At 34.8% G+C, this 24,085-nt stretch overlaps 1 protein-coding gene and 1 pseudogene across 2 annotated transcripts in view; one reads left to right on the top strand and one right to left on the bottom strand.

Annotated features, from left to right (window-relative positions):
* Positions 1-1,828: 1,828 nt before the first annotated feature.
* LOC148952477 (glycogen [starch] synthase pseudogene) lies at positions 1,829-3,443 on the bottom strand (annotated as a pseudogene).
* Positions 3,444-17,065: 13,622 nt separating this feature from the next.
* Positions 17,066-24,085, top strand: part of LOC148952478 (FMRFamide receptor-like) — a 212,991-nt gene continuing 205,971 nt past the window's right edge. Inside the window, exon 1 of one of the 2 annotated variants that reach the window (XM_089089908.1) lies at positions 17,066-17,196. The gene's annotated coding sequence lies outside the window, so the exon portion shown is untranslated. The remainder of the gene's footprint in view (positions 17,197-24,085) is intronic. The other variant, XM_089089909.1, reaches the window with a different exon arrangement.

A 24,085-nucleotide genomic window follows, 5' to 3' on the forward strand; every position in this document is an offset into this window, starting at 1 on the left:
TGACGTCCTCCCACCCCAGACGGGGGCGACCTGCTTTCCGTTTAGCCCTAGATGGTTGGCCGAAAAGAACAATCTTTGGCAATCTTTTATCCTTCATCCGCACAACGTGCCCTAACCACCTCAACCTTTCTTTCATTATAGACCTAGAGAGCGGTATTGAACCACATTTTTCGTATAGCCTATTGTTTGAAATACGGTCATAAGGGCCTAGTTGCCCTCCATTTTTTGGTCACTTAAAAAGGGCAATAGCACTTTTAATTTCCATCCCAATGAGCCCTCCCACGATATTCTAGGACCACTGGGTCGATAAGATCACCCCTGGGAAAAAAAAACAAATAAACACGCACCCGTGGTCTTCCTTCTGGCAAAAAAATGCAAATTTCCACATTTTTGTACATATAAGCTTGAAACCTCTACATTAAGGTTCTCTGATACGCGGAATATGATGGTGGGATTTTCATTAAGGTTCTATAATTTTTAGGGGGTCTTCCCCCCTTTTTTCGAAAATCAACCAAATTTTCTCTGGCGCGTAACTTTTGATGTAGAATTAAACTTGATGAAACTTATATATTTGAAATCAGCATTAAAATCCGATTCTTTTGATGCATCTATTTGTATCAAAATACCGTTTTCTAGAGTTTTGGTTACCATTGAGCCGGGTCCCATTAACCAATACTATATTTTAACATTGGGTAAAGTTCATAACTTTCAGCCCTCCCCCTGGGGGCTTCGATGGATTAAGTCATCCTAAAAGACATAGTTATAATATTTTCGACCATGCTGAACAAAATGGCTATCTCAAAATTTTGATCGGATGACTTTGGGGAAAAAATGAGCGTGGGAGGGGGCCTAGTTGCCCTCCATTTTTTTGGTCACTTAAACAGAGTACTAGAACTTTTAATTTTCGTTCGAATGAGCCCTCCCACGATATTCTAGGACCACTGGGTCGATACGATCACCCCTGGGGAAAAGAAAAAAAAAAAAAAAACAAATAAACACGCATCCGTGATCTTTCTTCTGGCAAAAAATGGAAAATTCCAATTTTTGTAGATAGGAGCTTGAAACCTCTACAGTAGGGTTCTCTGATACGCTGAATATGATGGTGGGATTTTTATTAAGGCGCGTAACTTTTGATAGGTAAGAGTAAACTTGATGAAACTTATATATTGGAAATCAGCATTAAAATATAATTCTGTTGGTATATCTATTTACATTAATATTCCGTATTTTAGAGTTTCGGTTACTATTGAGGCGGGTGGCTCCTTGCTTACAGTTAGTTACCACGAACTGTTTGATGAAAAAAAAACAAGTGTTTAAACTGTCAGTAAGGAGCAAGAGTAAAAATTAAAAAGAGTACAAATTAGTCTATATATGAAGGCGGTTGCCCCTTTCCTGATTATCGCTCTCTACGCTAAAGTCTTTAAGCTCTTTAAAAATAACTCTCATTCAATATGAACGCAGAGTTTTTGACTAGTCTTTTCTAGACAATCAGGACAAAAAGTCAACCTTCATCGTAAAGAGCGTGGGTTGAAAAAAGGGCATCCACCCTCGAATACAGAATAATTTCTGTTTGTTTCTATTTTTGGTGTTTATAATTAGTTAGAGTTTAAAAAAAACTAGTGTTTATATCATGACGGGAAATCCTCTTCTGTCCTTCCCAAAACTACATGGAGAAATTGCTAAGAAATGAAGTTCTTATTTTTTCTAAACACCTACTCCTGCTCACTTTTATCTACATCGTCCAAACCAATATGATCTTATCTGCGTTGCAGAAAAATATTGTATATAACAAAGGAGGTTTTATTTGAACGAAAATCATTGTAAAACTACAAAAGTATAATTTTATATATTATATAAAGCACCAAATAAGTATTATCAATCAACAAATATTAGAAATAGAAAACAAAGATTCTTGTTTGTAGAGTACGTGTTTGTATGCATATAGCTACTAAAATATGCCTTTAAATTTACAAATAAATTCTACTGGTTCTGTTTCTAAGTTCCTCTAGTTCCTTTTCATTGTCAATCTCATCTCCACTGCCAAGAAGTGCGGGAGTTACAGGTCTGGGAGATTGAGGTTTAGATAAAGGGCGCGGTTGTTTTACATTTGGAGAGCCTTCTTCGTCGTCTACTAAAGTATCTGAATAAACTGCACAAAGAGCCATGAGCCTTGCCCTTTGATAGTAAATAAAAAGATTCCCCCAGTCAAGTATTTCACTGAGACGTTCAGTTCGGTTTCGTTGAATTACTCTTTGTCTTTCTGTCAAAAGAGTAAAGTTCAGCATGTACCTGGTGAGCTGATTAATAGACTCATTAAGACTTATGTTTTTACGGTCTAAAATATTTTTACCGTAGTTCTCAGGGTCTGGAATATGATCGGCCATTAAACACCCACCGCCAGAGAGATTTGTCTTAATCGATGAAATTCCCATGACTGTGCACGCGGAAGGAGTATATCCCCATGGTTCATAATAACTGGGTAAAACTCCAAGATTACATCCACGAATAAATTCTTCGGAGTCGAGATTAAAGAGGGGATTAGTTGACGAAAGAAATTCCGGGTGAAAGACAACTTTTACCCGGTCCCAGGAACTATTCAGAAGCTGACTTCGTCTGAGTGCATTGAGTACTTGATCTGTATCATCCTGGGCAATATTATGCGTAGTGATTGGTGGCGGAAGGGACCAATGGCTGGAAAACAAACATCGTTTAAGACAGACAACGTCATCTTTTGAAAGGAGGTCGTCAGATTCAGTCATTTTGCCACTTACACATATTTCAAATAATTCCTTGCCAATATTCTTTTGGACATTTTCTATAGTATCCTTTAAGCTTTTTGCTACTGCCTGTCCCTTTAAACTTTCGGCATTAAAGTTTTTTGTCTTGGCAGGAAGAACAATAAACGCAAGTACTGTCACATCAGTGCCAGATTCTTTCATCGAGTGGTTAACTCTCGCTAGGCTTTCAATAAAAATTTCAGCTCCTTTGTGTTCGAATTCGGATCTTCCGGCAATAAAAAAATAAAGGGTCTTAGCTAAATCAAAATCAAGATGACCATAAAAATGGCCTCGAACGAAATCATGAATCTTTTCTTTGTTAATTGCATGGAGGTTTTGAAATTCGTGCAGTGCACTGAATCTCTTGATATTTAGACCGTTTGGTGTTATTACATCAGGCTTTCGTTTTAACAAACATTCAGCTTCCATTGCTGTTATATCAGACACTGTAGTAAAAACATGTGCCATTTGTGTCGCAGCTCTTCCCAAACAGTATCTGTGATATATCTGCCGATTTCCAGCTTCGATGTCAATGTCAAACTGGTTCAGATTTTTATAAAAATCTGTGCTGCCAGCGCACAAGTAGTGCCCAAGGAGTGTTGCGTGTGTAGTAAATACTGTTGCGAATTTTATTTTCCATAGACGCAGCATAATAAGACCTACTCCAGATAACCACTCATGAAAGTGGCACACTGTTTTTGGAGAATCAGCTCCACATATACTTCAGAAATAACTAAATTCAGCAATAAATTCTGCTACCATAAAGCCAAATAAAACAGAATCATTTGATTCCACATCAGAGTCTGGAATTCCAATATTTGTTTTCTCAAAAAGTTCATGCTTGTAACAGTTCATTTTATGTGATACTGAAGTAATATCAAATAATATAACTAAAGGATTTCCGTCAACAAGCCAGCTTCCAGTGTGAACTAGAAGCCCTGCATCACGCATCTTGCAAACAGCATCGTAAAGAGGACCAGGAGAAAACTCAAACTCGTCTATTTCTTCTGTAGAAGACTTTCCTTTATAAGGGCCAAGAAGGACATATTTGTCTTTCATCATTTCAACAGAATGACCGGTTTTGGAGCGGATGACTGTATATAGTCCTCCGACTTTGTTAGCCACTTCACATGCACATTCAAAGGTCCAAACAGGAGACTATACATTTAAAGGATGTTGGCAGTTCTCCTTGATATGTTCTGGTGTGGTTTAATTTTGAGTTGAGCTGACTGGATCCATGTTGCTTTGAATTGTGGCACCTGCAAAATGAAAAAGAATATAAAAATAAGGAATAAATTATTGATTCTGTCAATCAAAAATTACTGAAGCTAGGACAAGTATATATAATAATATAAATAAAATAGGAAAAAATAATATAAGTAAAATAAATAAAAACCAAAACAAACAAATTAACAGATAAATAAAATTAATTAAATAATGAAAACATAGAACTTCCTTTGATAAAGGGGCATTAGATTTTATAATATTTATAGGTTTTATAAAAATGGTTAGTAAAAAGAGCGAAAAAATGAGGCTTTTACACTATTTACGGAAAATTTATAAATCAACGAGCTTTTCGAAGATTCTTTTTTTTTTGGGGGGGGGGGGGTTCAAAACTGAGTCTTTGAAAAAAAAAAATTCGAGCCGTTGAATTTAACGATTTACTGTTGTTCTTGGACAAAAATTTTTCCATCGATGTTTTGATCGATTAAACCTTTAATTACAGCACTATTTGATAGGCCCTCCAGACCTTTTTAAGCCGAAAATGATTAGCGTGAAAACAGATTTATTTTTTGTTGAATCTTGTTAATAAACAGTTTGCGTATTATCGGCCTTTAATGTAACCATTGTTTTCAAATATTAAAAATCTGAAACTATTTGAATTTTAGTGTGTTGGTCAAATAAAGAATTGAAAAAATGGAAATCAGGTAAAAGGCTATATTAGAAAAGTCAAAATCAGAAGCCTACTCTCTTTGTGAGTACCTAATTTTCGAAAAAAAAATTGGGAAAAACTGTTTCTTTTTTTAATTTTTACTTTTATTGGACTTAAGAGCTCCCTGTGGTGCTGGGACAATTCACCAATGAGCCATTTATCCTTTTAAGAAACTAAAACTCGGAAAAGGTTTTTAATGGTATTAAAACAAGCATAAGACATAACAGGAACCGCTGTAAAGAAAAAAGTCCAAACTTGGCAAACTAAAGAAACAGAAATCACTGCAAACAAAATTGGGGCTACAAAATTTTTGTCACTTCATGTCACACACATAGCTGGTGAGACCAAGATTTTACCTGGTAAATCTATCCATTATTTTTGTGTGGTGTTCAATGACATTGAGGCTATTAAAATAATATTTCTTTTTATGTTTAAATTTCAAGATAATTCTAATTGCATACTGAACTTTACTCTATCACAGCAGGTATAAGACCATGAAAAAAGTTGTAGATTAGATTGTTCTTGTTGTAGCGTTGTAGATTAGTTTGTTTTAGCTCCCTTATATACACAATAATTTCTATTCGTTTTAATGTTGCTCCTTACTCCCAGTTTAATTTTTTATTTAATTTGAACGGTTTTTGAACTAACACCAGAAAATCCCCTCCCTCCGGTCAAAATATCTCTTTAAAAGCTCCTCTATAAACATGTTTGAAGGCAAAAATAGAAACACGTAACCATCAAGTTTCGGGTGGGGGAGGGACACATTTTCTGCTGAGGTTTTTTCCACGGGGAGGGAGGTTTCCAGGGAGTAAAATTGCCAGGGTAAATCCTACACTGGGGGACTTTGCCTGGCTTCTAATACAAAATTCTTTTTATATATCTTGCTTTCACCTTTCGGTCTCAGTTTTACGCTCAGAGTGCTCAACACTAATTATCCGGGGTAAACTTTCACCGGGATTTAATTTTCTTGAGGATATTTCAATGGGGAGGGTATTTATCCATGGAGGTGAAGCCAGATTTCATGGAATTATTTAAAAAACGACATGTTTTTTTCAACTGAAAGTAAGGAGCTAAATTAAAACTTAAAACGAATAGAAATTAATACGCATATAAAAGGAGTTATCCCCTCCTCAAAGCCCCATTCTTTCCACTAAAGTTTGAGTTTTGCCCAATTATTTAAGAGAGACTCTTGAAATACACTGGCCGTTTAATTAGAACAAGACGTTTTTTTAAGTAATAAAAAAATTTAGCGTAATGAGTGAGATGTTGAGGAGGGTCCCTTTTTTATACGCAGTAATTTCTGTTCGCTTTTAAGTTTTAATGTTGCTCCTTACTTTCAATTGACAAAGTATGTTTGTTTTATTCAACAAATTAAATTAAAAAAAACAGGTTTTTTTAAATGAAAGTAAGGAGCGACATTAAAACTTAAAAAGAACAGAAATTATTCCGTACATGAAAAGAGCTGTCCCCTCCTCAACGCCTCACTCTTTACACTAAAGTTTTTATTGTTTAAAAAAATAGAGTTGTGAGAAAGTCAAACTTTAGCGTAAAGAGCAACGCGTTGAGGAGGGGACAGCCCCTTTCATATACGGAATAATTACTGTTCGTTTTAATGTCACTCCTTACTTTCAGTTAAAAAAATTTGTTTTTTTATTTAATTTTTGAACATTTTTGATACACCCGATACCGATACTGCATACAGCCCTTTCCCCAGGAAATATGGAGGGTCATATCATCACCAAGTCCACAGTTACAGAATCTTTGAACTATTTTGGATAAAATGGCTATCTCACAATTTTTATTGGACGACTTTGGAGGAGGACGCTAGCTGCCCTCCAATCTTTTTGGTCATTTGAAAAGGGCACTATCAAATTTTAATTTGAATGAGCTATTAATCATCACTCTATGATATTCTTCTAGCCCTTCTATAAAAAAAAAAGAAAAAAAGACATCAGTGCTACAATGCAAAAGTCATTTTCCTTGTTGTTCAAGGTGGAGGATTGTAATTACTCTAATAAAGGTTTTCGACTATGCTGATTCCATTGGTGCACTTTTTATTTCGATCCATCGTCATTTTCGAGGCATTTCTTCATCGAAAAATACCATAAATCTAATTTCGCAATAAACTTTTACTTTTAAGATTAACCGAAACAGTAGCTACCATTCCTGATTAAGTGTCAAATGACCATCTCTTCTCATCAGGTAGTTTCTATTTTAAAAACATTTCTTTTAACTTTTGGTTACTGTAGGCTGTGGTTCGCTCTTCACTGGGTTGCAGCAAATGTACATCCTAATTCATATGTACTAAAAGCTCTAGAGCAACATCCTTGGGAATTCCAAAGATATTGCATATACGCTCTTTTCACAACCTGGATGCGCATAGTTTTGTGGATTTTGTTTAACGTGCCCTTAAAACTTTGACATAACAAAATTGTGTCCGATCATTAAAGGACAATAAATACACCCCCAGATTCTTCCGCATAACCTAAAACTACCCTTTGGCAAACACATTGGCGGATCCAGGGAGACAAGGGGTGCGCCCCCCTAACGTAGTCTGAAGTAGTTTAATTTACCTAATTAACGCAAGTTTATCGGATCAACTTATTTTACACCCCCTAAAAACATATTGGATCCGCCCCTGGGCAAACAGAAATATAATCTCCCCCACATCCCGAGAAAAACATGTCTGACTCCACATCCTAGCTAATGAAAATCCAGATCATCGGCAAATCCAGGGACACAGGAGATAGTATGTGTGGAAAAACGAATAGACACAGTGAAAGAGATATGAGGCATTCTTCCCTTCTTAATCTTGTAGAGAGCCCCTGATTTGTACTAGACAGCATATTAATGTGATCATGTTGACATCCAATTTATTTTACAATACAAATGGGACACCCAGTTTGCCCCCCCCAAAAAAAATAAAATTTGCGGACTCGTAAATTGGTCGTAATTATGAAAGAAAACATATCCTGTTTTGAGACTGTCAGAAAAAGTCCAAGGGTGGTAAACTTTTTCATTTTGTTAGTAAACTCCCTACTCCAGGTAAACCCTAAAATGTTTACCTTAATTTTGGGTAGTTTTATCCATTTCACATCCATATTTTTTTAATTCAAGAAATAGTTTATGAATCTTTGAAATATTACAAATAAGGATAGAAAAAAATATTTTTTTTCATATTTAAGAAGTTAAATATATTTGTAAACAAGATTTAGCAAAGAACTATAAAACCCTCCATTTGTTCTTTTCTTGAGATGTAACTCTATTTTTGAAGGATATACTTCATTTAGTATTTATGATGGATTACTTCACAATACTGAACAGAGACTAAGAGTAGATAGATCGGACCGTGGTTTCAAAACTTCGAAAAGACACTATACGAAACTACAAACTGAAGAACAACAATTTACCTTAGTGTTTCAGTAAAAAGACGAAAAATTTAATGATTCCAATTCAATATTCCAATGAAGACTGACTTAAATTAAAGGCAGGTTATCAAGTTATATAAAATTTAAATTCATATTTTGACCTGATTATTGTCATAACTAATTGATGTGCTCAATTCATAATTCATAAGTGATTTCATGATGCCTAATAAATTCCATGAGCTTCTCCTGTTTTGGCTTTGGTAATGTTTAAAGAAAATATACCAAATGTATTGAGGGATTGAGGCAAGATGTATATACAATTCTAGGGGGAGTGGGAAATATTGAAAAGGAAGTCTAGCTATATAAAAACACAAAGTGTGCATCCTGGTTGTCAAAAATGCGTATCAGCAACATTTCGTGACCGGCTTAGAGCATAAATTTGAAACTTGTACTGATATTGAATTTGCATGCAACTGCCATTACTATCACAGCTAATATTACTACTACTATCTCTGCTGCTGCCACTACAACTATATAAAACTATGACTATTTACGACTCTTTGCGACTTGAACTACTTGTTACTGTTTTAGCCACAGGGCCTGGGAAAAACAAACAAATAGTTCAAAACAATAATCCAACAGCGAGTAAAAAATACAATGAAAAAGTCTTGTGCGTACATTCAACAATATTTTATGCACTTGCCCCCTTCCCTATCCCTAAAAAAGTCTCTGGGGTTGATTCAAAATGTAATATATTTTGCATTGTTTTAAACAGTCCCAGCATCATTTGAACCCATTACTCACTGCCATCCCCAAAAAGGCTTGTGATCTTGATTTTTAAAATCATACTTTGAAACTCAGCGCATTACTAAAGGTGCTACCTGCAAAATGCGGAAGGTGGGGTTTCATTTCCAGAAGAAAATTCACGGACTGGCGTGTTTATTTTTTGTTCTTTTTTTTTCGTTTATTGTCCGTCACCAATGTTTGATTTTGTCTGATAGAGGGTTAAATTGCTGTTAATTGAAAATTGTGAGATTGCCAGTTCATTCAAAGGTATCGAAAAACTGTGTAGTGACCGGTACTTGTCTATTATATAAATACACTAGAGAAGTGAAGTTTGGCGAATGCTAGGGAAACTAAACAAAATATGATGAAAATAAAATGCTTTAGTAAAAAAATTATGAAAACTACCACAAAGAATTATGGAGGAGGAGCCTCCCAGACCGCGTAACCTAGCCAAAATACAACATAAATATTTAATAAAAAAAAGTTATAATGCCGTTTCTCAATGAGCCAAAGGTTATTGTTTTGTATAGACAGCGTGAAAACGGGGTATACGCAATACAAGTTCTCGAGTGTGTTTTATATTTTAGACAAGTATCTAGTGACCTTCCTCCCATGTGCGGAGGGCTTGATGAAACACAGAAGTTTAACAACTTTAGTACTGGTGGGTTATATGGTCACTTTTATATATTTTACATGGAAACCAGTCACGAAAAACCCGCCAGACGGGTTAATTGCAAAAGAAATGCAATACAAAGCGTGGTTTTCATCGCGTTTACGATATTTAAACAGTTATTTTTGGGGTTTTAAGGGGGGGGGGAAGATGCCTAGGTTAGGTTATGTATTTAATATATACTATGCTTTACCTCCCATCCCCCTAATGTGCAAATACATTGCCCAAATTCGCTTATAAGCTATTATATATTCATCCTATTTTATTTCATTAGAATTAACCAAACTTGAATTTTTAGAAGTGACCATATAATGCACCAGTACCACAACACTTGTGGATCCTGTCCTAAGTATTTGCTCAGAGTTTTAAGTCTAAGCAGAATTAGTCGTAGGGCTGGGGGATTCCAGTTCGAATTTGAAAAGTCAACCAGAAATCAACATTCAAAAAAGTTTTATTTCAAATGAAAGTAAAGAGAATCTTAAAGGGGAAACTTCGCACGATTTTTTTGTTTTTTGGATAATATTAGTTGTAGGGAATTCTCTTGGGAACGAGCGGAGGGGCGTTTATTTTACGCTGAGACCGGGGGCAGATTTTCGAGTCCCCCAGTCAAGTATTTCACTGAGACGTTCAGTTCGGTTTCGTTGAATTACTCTTTGTCTTTCTGTCAAAAGAGTAAAGTTCAGCATGTATCTGGTGAGCTGATTAATAGACTCGTCGAGACTTATGTTTTGACGGTCTACAATATGTATACCGTAGCTCTCAGGGTCTGGAATATGATCGACAGATTTTCGAGCCATATTTAAAAAAATGAACAGACATTTAAGTAAAGAGAAAATTTTCAACTAAAATTAAAGAGCTACATTAAAACTTAAATCGAACATAAATTATTCCGTATATGAATGGTAAGCCCCCTCCTCAATCCTTTAGTCTCTGCGCTAGAATTCAACTTTTTGTATCAGTTCTTGAAAAACGACTTTTGAAACACGACGGCCTTTTAATTGAAATAAGAAATTTTCTTAAGTACAAAAACTTTAGCGTCGAGATCGATGGATTGAGATGGGGCTGGCTCCTTTCACATAAGGTGGGAAATAATTCCTATTCGTCTTAAGTTTTAATGTTGCTCCTTACTTTCAAATAAAAAATTTGTTTTTTTTATTTAATCAAAACCTAGATTCGTCCCTCAAAGTTTCATTTACCTAACTGGCTATTTTTCATGATAGCCAAATGGCCCTCTTGTAGAATTTCACTAAAAAAAAAAATACATTTCAAAGTTTAAAATGTTTAGACAACACTTTTTCATTAAGCATTTAAGATTTTTGATGGATCATTACACAGTATTCAAATAGATTGAAGTACTGGCGGATCCAGGGGAGGGATGAGGGGGTGCACGTCACCGTAATATAGTATAAAGAATGTTAATTTAAATAATTAAATCAATGTTCGCGGCAAAATTCTTCCCCCCCCCAGCCCCTGAAAAAAAACATGATAAAACCATTGAATTCATTCATATAAAAATTAGATCTTTAGGACCCGGTGCGGCTCCAGTTTTTTTTTTCGGGGGGGGGGATGACTAATTTTTTATTCATTTTTCAACTAATTTTACTGATTTTTAGCTAGGTTTTACTAATTTTCGACTCGGTAAAAAATTTCGGGGGGGGGGAGGGGTTCAAACCGGGTAAACCCCCCCCTGGATACGGCCTTGGATAGGCCTTTGGTTTCAAAATTGCAGAACAAATCAAACAAACAATGAAGATAACAATTTACATAAGTGTTCCAGTAAAAGGACGAAAAATTATTGCTTCCAATACAATATTCCAAGAGAGACTTACTTAAATAAAAGGCAGTTTATCAAATCATATTCAAATTTTAACCTGATTGTTCTCATAACTAATTGATGTACTCAATCTATAATTCATAAGTGATTTCATTATATATTAAAATTTTTATGAGTTCCTCCTGCAAGTTTTGTCTTTTGTAGTGTCATATTTTTAATGGACTATTTAAAATTTATTAAGGGGATCGGGGACAAACGCATATGAATTTTAGGGAGAACGCGCAATTGTTGATAGGACAGTTTAACTACACAGATTGTTAAAAGGGCGTATCAGCAATATCTAATTAAAGGCTTAGAATATTAAGTTGAAACTTACAATTCTGGACTTTCCATTCCTGATATGGCACCCACAGGGTACATTTTGTTACAATGGTATTATCAAGTAGAATTTATAGTAAGCGACAGGGCCGTATCCAGGATTTTTGTTCAGGGGGGTTTTACTAATTTTTGACTTTTGGGGGGGGGTTTACTAATTTTTGACTCAGTTTTCGACTAATTTTACTGATTTTTACCTAGGTTTTACTAATTTTTGACTTATTTTCGAGTCGGTCAAAAATTTCGGGGGGGGGGTTCAAACCGGGTAACCCCCCCCCCCCTGGATACGGCCTTGTTAAGTGATTAGATATATAAATTAGCTTTTAGATGAGTCCTTAACCAGCTCTTTATGATTTTCCAAGCCCCCACTCGATGTTAAAAAAGTAAAAAAAGACCGCTAATCAGTGATACCCGTGCAAAAAAGTATTTTCCTTTTTGTTCGAGGAGGAGGAGGAGGGGTCTGTAAGTATCTGTTACTGGGTTTTCAACAATGAAGATTCCAACGGTTTACTTTTTGTTTCGATCCAACGGCTTTTTCAAAGGGTTTCAGGCCTTTTTTCAGAATTCCTGTAAATTTTTTTCGAATAATATTTTACTTTTAAGATTATTCGAAATTATAGTTACCATTTCTGAATCAGCTATAAATGAATTTTTTCTCAATAGACAGTTTGTTTTTTTCATGAATTTTTTAACGTTTGGTTACTATGGGCTGCGGTTTGCTCTTAACGAAGTTGCAGCTATCGCTGTAACCTGGATAAGATAGTTCAACCCAAACAAACTTTTTCTGTGTGTTTTGTAATGTTCTTTGTTAAATATCTATTTGTTGAAGTTTAGATCTGTTGAATCCGCAAGAAAACCGTTACTAAAATTATAATACAAGTAGAACAAAAGTAGAAAGTGAGAAAAAAAAAGAAAAACGTGTTGAAAGACTAAGTGTTTAAATGACAAATTGACGTGTCTGGAATTTCATCAGGGTGGAATCGTGAGTCTTTTTCAAATTGCTAAAGCTTGAAAAATCAATGCGTAACAATATTTTGTGTTCATATCGAGTATATTTTGCGTCGTTTTTTGTGTTTAAATATTATCCCAACTTTTTGTACATTAGTCCTTAATCCATAAATCCTTTTCGGGACGGAAACACAAACATCATATATTAGTCATTCTCAGTTGTATGTAAATAACGAATTGAATTTTAAGCAAAGGAATTGTCTGGTATTGAATGTTAATAATGAAAATAGTTACACTGATGACAGAGGAAAGTTTTCTCGACTCGTGTTAGGTTACTATACCCGAGCTGGCTGTGCTGCCCTTTGATATTGGGGCCAGCGTAAAGCTGCCATGCAAATAATTATCTGAAAAATTACTTGCAGCGTAAAGTTGTCACCTATAAATTAGTTTTTGTGTTGTTATTTATTGGATATTTTTTATGTTAAAAAATGGTTAGAAGATAGAGCCACCCACAGTACGTTTGTCTTTTATGTGGCTCTTAAGTTTTTTTATATAACGTATTGTGTTTTTTTGATAAATTGATAGTAAATATCTAATAATATCTATCCTATAGAGAAATTTAGCCCTTACCCCCATCCCTAGAGAAAATTTTTAAGTTAATTTCCTCATCAGACATTGTTCGCGGTCATTCTGAGGTGTAAAAATAGATTTTCTTACACTTTATTGTAGTAATTGAAATGGAATCCCTCATATTCGGTTTAAATGTATAATTGCTAGAAGGATATATAAGTGTGTATTAAAATAACTCTGTGAAAAAAGCTGAGAATAATAAATGAAAACAAATCTAAGGGGATCTGCTTTACTGTTAAAATGAAGGAAATGAAAGATTTTGAAAGCACTTCATTATCTACTAATACTTCTCGGCCAAGGTTTGGATCACAGGAACACAACTACGGCTGTTTTGGAGTGGGTACGATTACTTTAAAATTGTCAAAAAATTAATTTGATCCTCTGTAAAAATTGATTCTCAAAATATGCATGATTTAGTTTGAAAATGATTCAAATTTCGAGTTTAATTTTAGATTTCTCTGGTCTGAATTTCTTTTTTCTTTCAGAGACGGAATTAATGACACTCAGTTTTTCAGCAATTCAATGATCTTAATTATCGTCATGTGTCTAGCTGAATCTTCTATCCAAAATAATTAAAAGCCTGCTGAAGGGAACAATGGCGTATAAAAATAGAGAGAGCTGGTAAATGAGAAACATCTTTAAGGGGGGAAGGGTGAAGGGAGTGTAACAATCTTGACTAGAAAATTTAGCCAATGTCCTTTTCACCCCCTCTTACCATGAACTGGTCTATGTCGACTTTTAAATCCAAAGCTGGGCTATTGTTCAATAGATTTTTTTATTTGAAAGCTTTCTAGTGATATTGTTTTGTTTTTATAGCAGATTGGCAGTTTACGCTACAGTAAAGTTAGAAAGGAAATGCTGATGAGGAGATCTTGCTTGATGAAACAACTTTCATTTCTAAAGATATAGACGATAAAAATGCTCTTGGGATCTTATAGAAAACAATGTTTTCAGAAATAGTCTTAAACTTGTAGACCAAGAGCTCCGGCTAAATTTCATTTTCAGTTACTCGATTAAGTTTACACTAGAAATCACACATGATTAGAAAGGCCTCATTCTGTGGCGCGGAAGATAATAAAATGTTTTTCTTAGACCTAAGTTCCTGTGCCTTTCCCCCATTTGTCCTTGGGTCTGTTTAGAACCAAGTTGTTTTCGTTTTAATGAAGATATTAGCCTACTACCCATTGACAATTTAGAGTTATTTGATTTATTGTCATCACGCATATTATGAAATTTGCCTCGTTCCTATAGAATTTTCTACCTTTAAGGAAAAGTATTCTGGCGACATCCTTGCTGGAGTTAGAGCATCCCAATGCAGTTTGTTTTGAGCCGTTCCTAGGGTTGGTGGTGCCCGGGGAAAAATTAATTACCCCCTCTCCTCCCGACTCAAATATAAACAAAGAAAGCCGAATTAAAGTAAAAAATTGGATCAGAATGGGCAGCCCCCCCGAGCCAAAGCACCCGGGGCAACTGCCCCGGTTGTCATAGGAACGGCTCTGAGCTTGTTCAGACTGAAAATCATTCGTTACTTATAGGAAGTGAACGTTGTCTATACTTGATTCCCAGCATTCCTCTTCAGTGTTATTAATTAAAAGACAAATAAAAAACAGTATTATTCTTACAGAAGTAAAGATCGAAGTTGAAAGTTCAAACGAATAAAAAAATATTGCTCTTGTAGAATTTCACTAAAAAAAATGCAATTCAAAGTTTAAAATGTTTAGACAACACTTTTTCATTAAGCATTTTGATGGATCATTACACAGTATTCAAATAGATTGAAGTAGTGGCGGATCCAGGGGAGGGGTGAGGGGGTGCAGGCCCCCGTAATATAGTCTAAAGCAGTGTAATTTACTTAATTAACGCAATTTTATCGGATCAAGTATTTCCCCCCCCCAACCAAAAAAAAACCTGGATCCACCAATGGATTGAAGAGAGATCAAAAGTAGGTAGATAGGACCAAGGGCGGATCCAGGATTTTTTTGGGGGGGGGATTACTAATTTTTTATTCAGTTTTCAACTAATTTTACTGATTTTTACCTAGGTTTTACTAATTTTCGACTCGGTCAAAAATTTCGGGGGGGGGGGGGGGGGTTCAAACCGGGTAAACCCCCCCACCCCCTGGGTACGGCCTTGGATAGGACTTTGGTTTCAAAACTGAAGAAAAAATCAAACAAACAATGAAGATAACAATTTACAGAAGTGTTCCAGTAAAAGGACGAAAAATTATTGCTTCCAATACAATATTCCAATAGAGACTTACTTAAATAAGAGGCAGTTTATCAAATTATATTCAAATTTTAACCTGATTGTTCTCATAACTAATTGATGTACTCAATCTATAATTCATAAGTGATTTCATGATATATTGAAATTTTTATGAGTTCCTCCTGCATGTTTTGTCTTTGGTTATGTCATATTTTTAATGGAATATTTAAAATTTATTAAGGGGATCGGGGACAAACGCATATGAATTTTAGGGAGAACGCGCAATTGTTGATAGGACAGTTTAACTACACAGATTGTTAAAAGGGCGTATCAGCAATATCTAATGAACGGCTTAGAATATTAAGTTGAAACTTACAAGAGATTTTGAACTAAACAAAAAGCACTGTGTATATGCTACTGCCAATGATACTACCCATGCTGCTGTCACTTTAACTATTTATGACTGTAACTGCGACTTTTTACATACTACTACTATTGAACTTAATCACTGGGGTTTAATTGCATCCAATTTGTCTGGTAGCACAGATACATTATTTCATGAACAGAATTCAAGGAAAGTGAATACAATATGTCCACTATTTTGAAATGTATAGTTAATGAATTTTTATTTTCGATGTCTAAGTAACAATATTAGCCTCAGTTTTATAATTAGCAGGCTCAAAATGATTAACATCCAATTTATATTTCGGTTTTTTTCAGTTTACACACCACTGTACATTATTTCATGAAAAATCAAGTGATTCAACTTATTTAAATGATGCTTTAAGATAAATGCCTATAGAGGGATACATGAATATTTTCATATATAATTATTTCCATAGAAATAGAATATTTTCTTTGGCAAAAACAAAGGAAAAATTGCTGAAAACAACAATCCAACGGGATTTCTGGGGAGGTAAAAGTTGGCCACATTTTGGAAACAGTTATCCCATTCAGTTCGTTAATGCTTCAGTTAGCCGTAGGGGCGAGGGATTTCAGTCCTGATTTGAAAAACGATAAAAAACTAATATTAAAAAAAAATCAATTGAAAGCAAAGAGAATCTTCAAGCGGGAATGGCCCGCAGGAAATTTTCTCTGGTGTAATTTTCCATTCAGGAATTTTCTTGGCGGGAGGGGGCTTACACAAAGGGAGGGGACACATTTCACAGTATTCTTTTTAACGACAAGAAAATACATCAGAAAAAGTTTCTCAAATAAAAGTAAAGAAAAACATTAAAACTTAAAATTAAAAAAAAAAAAATCATTCCGTATTATACCTTCTTAAACTGTTTGGTGCAATGTTTTTAGCTTAATTTTGATGATTTTTGCCTACATTTATGTTTCTTGATTTCTTTTTAATTTGGCGCCTGCAACTGCCAAAAATTGAATTTAATTACCAATTAGCCGCATTTTAGGATAGGCTACCAAAAGGAGCAACATCGCAAAACACAAGATGCCATTGGTGATTTTTCTTTTCGACTCTAGTACCATTTTCAAATTTCTATGCTCTGTGCTAGCTATGACAAAGTGCTAATATCCCTCTTATATCTCTCTCTTGTCAGCTTGGCCGTCACTTTAGCGCAAGAACTTTCTCTTGAAATTTGCACCGCCTTCAAAATTCTAGGGAATTCGAAGTTGTCTATTACATTCGTATTTTATAATCGTGGAGATAGGCCGAAGGGAAAAGCTAGGTCGCGTGATAGGAGTTCAGGATAGTTCTCCTTTAATTTGTGAGTAGAATACTTGGTCATTTGTTTATATTAGGCTAGAAGATTAGAAAGGGCCTACTGACTATATATATATATATATATATATATATATATATATATATATATATATATATATATAAACCTAGTTTAGAATCTTAGAAGACCTAATTTATTCTTGGGGTTTCCAAAGATGAAAAATTGGGAAAAAATTAGATGGGTCGCAAGCTCTGAATGCAGCCTCTAGAACTTCGGAAGATCTAATTCTGATCGAGACTCTTAGAATCTTAGAAGATATAATTTATTATTTGGACTTTGAAAGATTTACTCCAAAGCTATTTTCTAGAGTGCAAAATATTCAGCTCTAGTCCGGCTGCTCTACCATTCAACTCAAAAAATAATGTTTATCACTAAGCATCAGGCAACTGCTTATGGTCGGTTTTTCCATATTTAAGTTTCAACAGTTCTAATCAAGTACATGCCCAGTGAGGTTGTTAGGGCATATATCAATCAAATCAAGCAATTCCTTATAATTTGGCTTCTTTTGCCGAATTGACAAATATGATTCGCTAGGCAAGCGAGCATCGACAGATTTTCGAGCCATATTTAAAAAAATGAACAGACATTTAAGTAAAGAGAAAATTTTCAACTAAAATTAAAGAGCTACATTAAAACTTAAATCGAACATAAATTATTCCGTATATGAATGGTAAGCCCCCTCCTCAATCCTTTACTTTCTGCGCTAGAATTCAACTTTTTGTATCAGTTCTTGAAAAACGACTTTTGAAACACGACGGCCTTTTAATTGAAATAAATAAAAAAAACAAGTTTTTTTAACTGAAAGTAAGGAACGACGTTAAAACTTAAAACGAACAGAAATTATTCCGTATATGAAGGGGGCTGTCCCCCTCCTCAACGCCTCGCTCTTTACGCTAAAGTTTTTTTATTGTTTAAAAAAATAGAGTTGTGAGAAAGTCAAACTTTAGCGTAAAGAGCGAGGCGTTGAGGAGGGGGACAGCCCCTTCATATACGGAATAATTTCTGTTCGTTTTAAGTTTTAACGTCGTTCCTTACTTTCAGTTAAAAAACTTGTTTTTTTTATTTAATTTTTGAACGTTTTTGAATTAATGCAGGTTTTGATTTTGGCTCACCGTACATGAATAATTAAAACAAAATTTGCATATTATATTTGGTTAAATGGCTTTTTCGAAACTTGTTTAATTTTATTTACGAACGTTTTTATTAGTAATAAATATACGTAACTTAGAATTAACTTACGTAACGAACTTCTATATTCATAAATTTTTAACACGTATATTAGGGGGTTCGCCCCTAGTCAATACCCTGCTCTTTAAACTATAGTTCAAATTTTTTTTCCAGTTCTTTAAAAATGACCTCTTAATCACAATCAGTTGATCAGTTGAAAAACTTGTTCTTTTTTATTTAATTCCTGATCTTTTTCTTTAATAATGCTGGGAAATCCGGCGCCCCCTTCATAGCAATGTCCCTTCCCCCATGAAAACTTCCTTCATGGAAAGATCCTTCCATATAGCCCCCGACCCTCTCCTTCCCCCACCTACCAGAAAAAATCTCCTCTGAAAAAGTCTGTATACTTCCCAATAACCAATACTATATGTTAAAATTGAGTAAAGTTCATAACTTTCAGCCCACCCCCTGGGGACTTTGGGGGATCAAGTCATCCTAAAAGACATTTTTATCATATTTTCGACCATGCTGAACAAAATGGCTATCTCAAAATTTTGATCAGGTGACTTTGGGAAAAAAATGAGCGTGGGAGGGGGCCTAGTTGCCCTCCATTTTTTTTGGTCACTTAAAAAGGGCACTAGAACTTTTAATTTCCGATCCAATGAGTCATCCCACGGTATTCTAGCAGCACTGGGTCGATACGACCACCCCTGGGGAAAAAAAAACAAAAAAAAACAACAAACAAACAAACAAATAAACACGCATCCGTGGTCTTTCTTCTGGCAAAAAATATAAAATTCCACATTTTTGTAGATAGGAGCTTGAAATCCCTGCAGTAGGGTTCTCTGATACGCTGAATATGATGGTGTGATTTTCATTAAGGTTATATAACTTTTAGGGGGTCTTTCCCAATTTTTTCGAAAATCAGCCTAATTTTCTCAGGCGCGTAACTTTTGATGTGTAAGATTAAACTTGATGAAACTTATATATTTGAAATCATAATTAAAATTTGATTCTTTTGATGTATCTATTGGTATCAAAATCCCGTTTTTTAGAGTTTCGGTTACCATTGAGCCGGGTCGCTCCTTACTTACAGTTCGTTACCACGAACTGTTTGATAAGAAATTTTCTTAAGTACAAAAACTTTAGCGTCGAGATCGATGGATTGAGATGGGGCTGGCTCCTTTCACATATAATTCCTATTCGTCTTAAGTTTTAATGTTGCTCCTTACTTTCAAAGAAAAAATTTGTTTTTTTATTTAATTAAAACCTAGATTCGTTCCTCAAAGTTTCATTTACCTAACTGGGCTATTTTTCATGATACTGTTAAGATACTGTTGATACTGTTATTTTGTCATGAGTCTGTTAAGACAAGTCAGTCTTAAACAGACTGACTTGTGATATTCTGTAATGTCTGTAAAATTACAAAAACTAGCACTTTACGGAAAATTTAGCTTATTTGAGTTTTTTTTAAACCATAATTGTATACCATAAGACATCGATACTATAACCAATGAAAGACTATTGAAAGCCTTAAAGATAAGTATTTTATTTTCTGAAGGCTACTTATGGAGTTTTCTGCTCCTAAAAGAACTTCCTGTTTTTTGGGGTCGATTTCGTGTTTTCTATAATGCGCAAGTTTTTAGAATTCGGTAGATACCGGAAAATATTACGAGTTAATATGAACTAGTTTTGTCTGGATATATCTTGCTAGTTTTATATGCGAAACGATAACTTGCTGTTCGTTTGAAGTTTCAACTCCGCTTTTTACTTCGCTAAAAAAAAACTTTGAACTTTTAAGTTAATTGGCACAAGAGTGGATACAGATAGATAGTTAAAAATGTGATACTGGGTTCTCTTCTACTGCAAAAAAAGAACACTAGAGGTTTGTTATCCCATTTATAAGAACCTCTCCTGATATTCTATGACCACTGTTTTAATACGTCACCCCTGATAAAAAAAGGAATGTACAAAAGAATTCAACAATTAAACACGTATCTAAGATCATCCTTCTCAGAAATATTGCGAAATTTTGTGGATTTTCATTTAAGAAGGAGAAAACTTATAATCAGGATTTTCAGGCCTGTTGAATTTGATAGTCTAGCTTTCATCAAGTTGAAACCCATTTTTAAGGAGTTTCCCCTATTTTAAAATTACCCAGACGTCCTGGCGCCAATGAAATCTGGGAAGATGATGAGAAGCTTCTGGAGGATATTGCAATGGTTAAACGTAGGCTAAATTAGCTGCACAAACACAAACTATAACTACACGAGGCCCAGAGCATATCAATATGTTTCTGACTGGAGGATTATTGTTACCTGTCTACCCATAGATCATTTTGAATTCTTACCTAAGTTGTACAAGTTACAGAATGAAATTATGAAGTTACTACTAACTGAATAAATTTTACATATTTGGAGTCAGAATATAGAACAGCTTTTTTTCTGTATTGTTTTCTAACTTCTTTTCTTGAAGCTTCGGTAACTAGTGACAACGGCCACTTCTTACTAACCGCTTCATTAACAAGAATGGTTTGAAAATGCAAAATTTAGTATTTTTTCCACCTAAGATTGTAGCTCGAAAACTCTACTTAATGGCTCTCAGGCATGCTGATTCTATTCGCAATTTTTCCGAAACTATCAAATTTTCTTATTCATACAACCTTAGATGAGCAGATTTAAGATTAAAATGTTGCATAAATTCGGAATCAACCAAGACACGTAAGCCGGGGGGCCTGCCCCTCTCCCAAAATCATATATGTTTCTGAGTGACAGGGCATTTCTTATTCAAAATTTCAAATTTTGTGTTATTATTGCCCGTCCCCTAAAAAAATCTACATACGAGTCTGCACCCAATTATTAACCTGACTTAATGTGTAAATTATTTTCAAACTTCTGTTCGTACTTTTGGTTACTATTGTCGTTCTTTACAGATTGTTTATTACCGTAAACGGTTTAGTCAAGTGTTTTTAAACTTCAAATTCTTTAGTTTCACTTTCCATGGACGAGGGTCGATCTTCTTACAATTTACCTAGCTAGCTGTAGTTTTGATTCTGATTCCCTGTGTGTACTTGCCCATAAAACTCGAGTATAGCAAAACATGTGACATGTAAAAATATTTTATAGTGAAATTTATAAACATAGTAAGTGTACAATTAAAAAAAAGGAAGCCAAGATATGTTGTACTGATAACAACTTACTGCAGCACCAAGCCGCCTGAGGCTAACATAGCTACGCACGGTCTTCCTCCATCCCAATCTATTATCACCCCTCCTTGTTTATATCCTCTAAGGAAGTTTCCCATTTCCATTAATATTTCCTTTCGACATCCTCCCACCCCAATAGAGGTAGATCTGCTTTTGTTTGACCCTGATGATTGGGCGAAAAGGACAACTTTCGGTAATCTATCATCCTTCATCCGTAGAACGTGCCCTAGCCATTTTAACATTTCTCTTATTATAGCCCTAGAAAGCGGGATTGAACCACACTTTTCTTACAGTCTACTGTCTGAGATACGGTCAGTGAGTCTCGTACCCAAAAAAATCCGTAGACAATTCCTCCGGAAAACATTTAGTAAATCTTCCTCCGTTTTTCGGATAGCCCATGCTCAAGAACCATACTTCACATATTGTAGTGTGAAAAATACTGGAATACCGTAAAAATGTCGAGATTGCAAAGGAAGAGGATGGGGTTTTGAAAGTCCCCCTGCATTCCTGCATACAAAAGCTTTTTATTCCGGATTCATAACCTGTGTTCTTTCTAACACGAAATGGCTGCATGGTGGATGAAGCAAAAGCGTATAACTGTTCATAGCAAATCGATTCATTCCATCTGTTGAAGTCCAATTTGAAGCCGGTAGGAAGTCAATCTTTTTTTAGCAGTGTGAATTTTAACGTTTCGCCTGAAAATATTTCAACTCAACCGTTGACCGGTCATGACGCATCATCTTTCAACGAAAATAGGATCAAATCTAATTTAAAAGTCAAAACGGTGGTTTTTACACGTATAGCGATGTTAGCCTACGGACGCAGTCATTACAACTTGATACTACCCAGATTTGAGTCATGCAGTGGTGTCAAGTCGCAAGAATTTAGGGGGGGGGGGCGAAATGTGTTTTCAAAATCTAGGGACAGAGCAAATTTGTAAGTTTTTTAAAATTAAAATACTAAAATAGGCATTTATTAATGACTCCCATAGCGTTCTTCAAAATCTAGGGAGAAGGGGCAAATGTCCCCTCGAAATAATGCCACTGGTGTCATAATTTCAGATTGAAAAATTTTAGGGAAGCTTCCTCTTACCCTTCACGCTTAATTAAACTTTAAGCTATTTAAAGGTATTATAATATTGATTTTAAGTATATTTTCCTATTATTAACACGGTTTTTCATAAAAAAAAATAAATGCCAGAGAAACAGGACTGGGCAGTCCTTCCTCCATATTTGAGTTCGATGGGAGGATAATTATCATAATCATGTAAAGTGGAATCAACTTACTGGAGCCCATAGCGTGCCAGGTTCTAGTACTTATCCTAATTAATGGTAATATTGTTGCTTAGACACGTACGAATTTCTTTCCCCCTGCTTAGGTCTATTAATCACTGGGAGAACAGGACTGCAAAACGAATAAATAGTCTTGTTTGACATCAATACTTTAGAATGTTAGTCTTTTATAGTCACTATAAAAGACTTTTGCTCATTGGCACCCTTGTCAAATTTAATGCACGGTTGCCATTTTTTTTTTTTTACTATGCTAGCGCAAGTGATGAAAATCAATAGTTGAAACTTTGATTTGTTTCATTCTGCAATTCAATTCTCACTAGCTTAATTATTAAAAACTTACCCAGCCTGGAAGATTGATACATTGAAAAAAAGAAAGGAAAATGTTTATATTGTTGGCCAGGGCAGTCGCTGGGGGAAAGTGGCTTGAGTAGTGCACCCCCTCCCCCGATACCTTAAATTTTCTCAAGGTCCTAGCCACTTTTAATCAATTTTTTTTTTTATATAATGCCCCACCCCCGAAAAAAATGCTGGGTAAGTGCCTACTGTTTGTACTTCAGGCCAAATTTTATTTCTTAAAATAAATCGTGTTGCCGAAAACCTACTTATATAAAGAGGCTGAAAACCAACCTTTGGCTACTTGTAAAATTAATAATTAGTTATATAGTGTCTATTAATTTTAAGGAAATTGAACTTCTTAAAAATACAGATCAGGGCTGCCAGTTGGGATCCAGGGGAAGGTAATTGCCTTTTTTTTAATTTTCATTGAAAAAAATATAAAACTAAAATTCAGGAAACATAGATTCAGGAAAAAACTTTTGTTGTGGCTTCATTAAAAAAAAAAAAAAAAATGAAATGTCAAATGTCACAGCCTTGAATGAGCTTAAGAAAATTAAGACTGTGCGCTATAGACAACACAGAAGCTTTCTGATGCGCTTGAGAATCTGTGCGCTATAGACAGCACAGAAGCTTTCTGATGATCTAAATAATTCAAAAAAGGTCTAAAGCTTTTATCTTTAAATTTATGAAGAAATGAAAAGCTAAATTTTGTTGTTGCTAGTCTGAAGAATTGAAAAACATTATATATTAAAGCTTACGCATACACAGGCTATTCAAGGACTTTTCTGCTCCTATAGAGAATATCCTATTTCTTGAATTGGTTTTGTGTTTTCAATATGTGACTTGTATTATGAAAAAAATAAAGAGTTTATCA

The sequence above is a fragment of the Artemia sp. Qi Xiang Cuo genome, chromosome 5 (assembly GCF_049724085.1).
Source record: "Artemia sp. Qi Xiang Cuo chromosome 5, ASM4972408v1, whole genome shotgun sequence".
NCBI lineage: Eukaryota > Metazoa > Arthropoda > Branchiopoda > Anostraca > Artemiidae > Artemia > Artemia sp. Qi Xiang Cuo.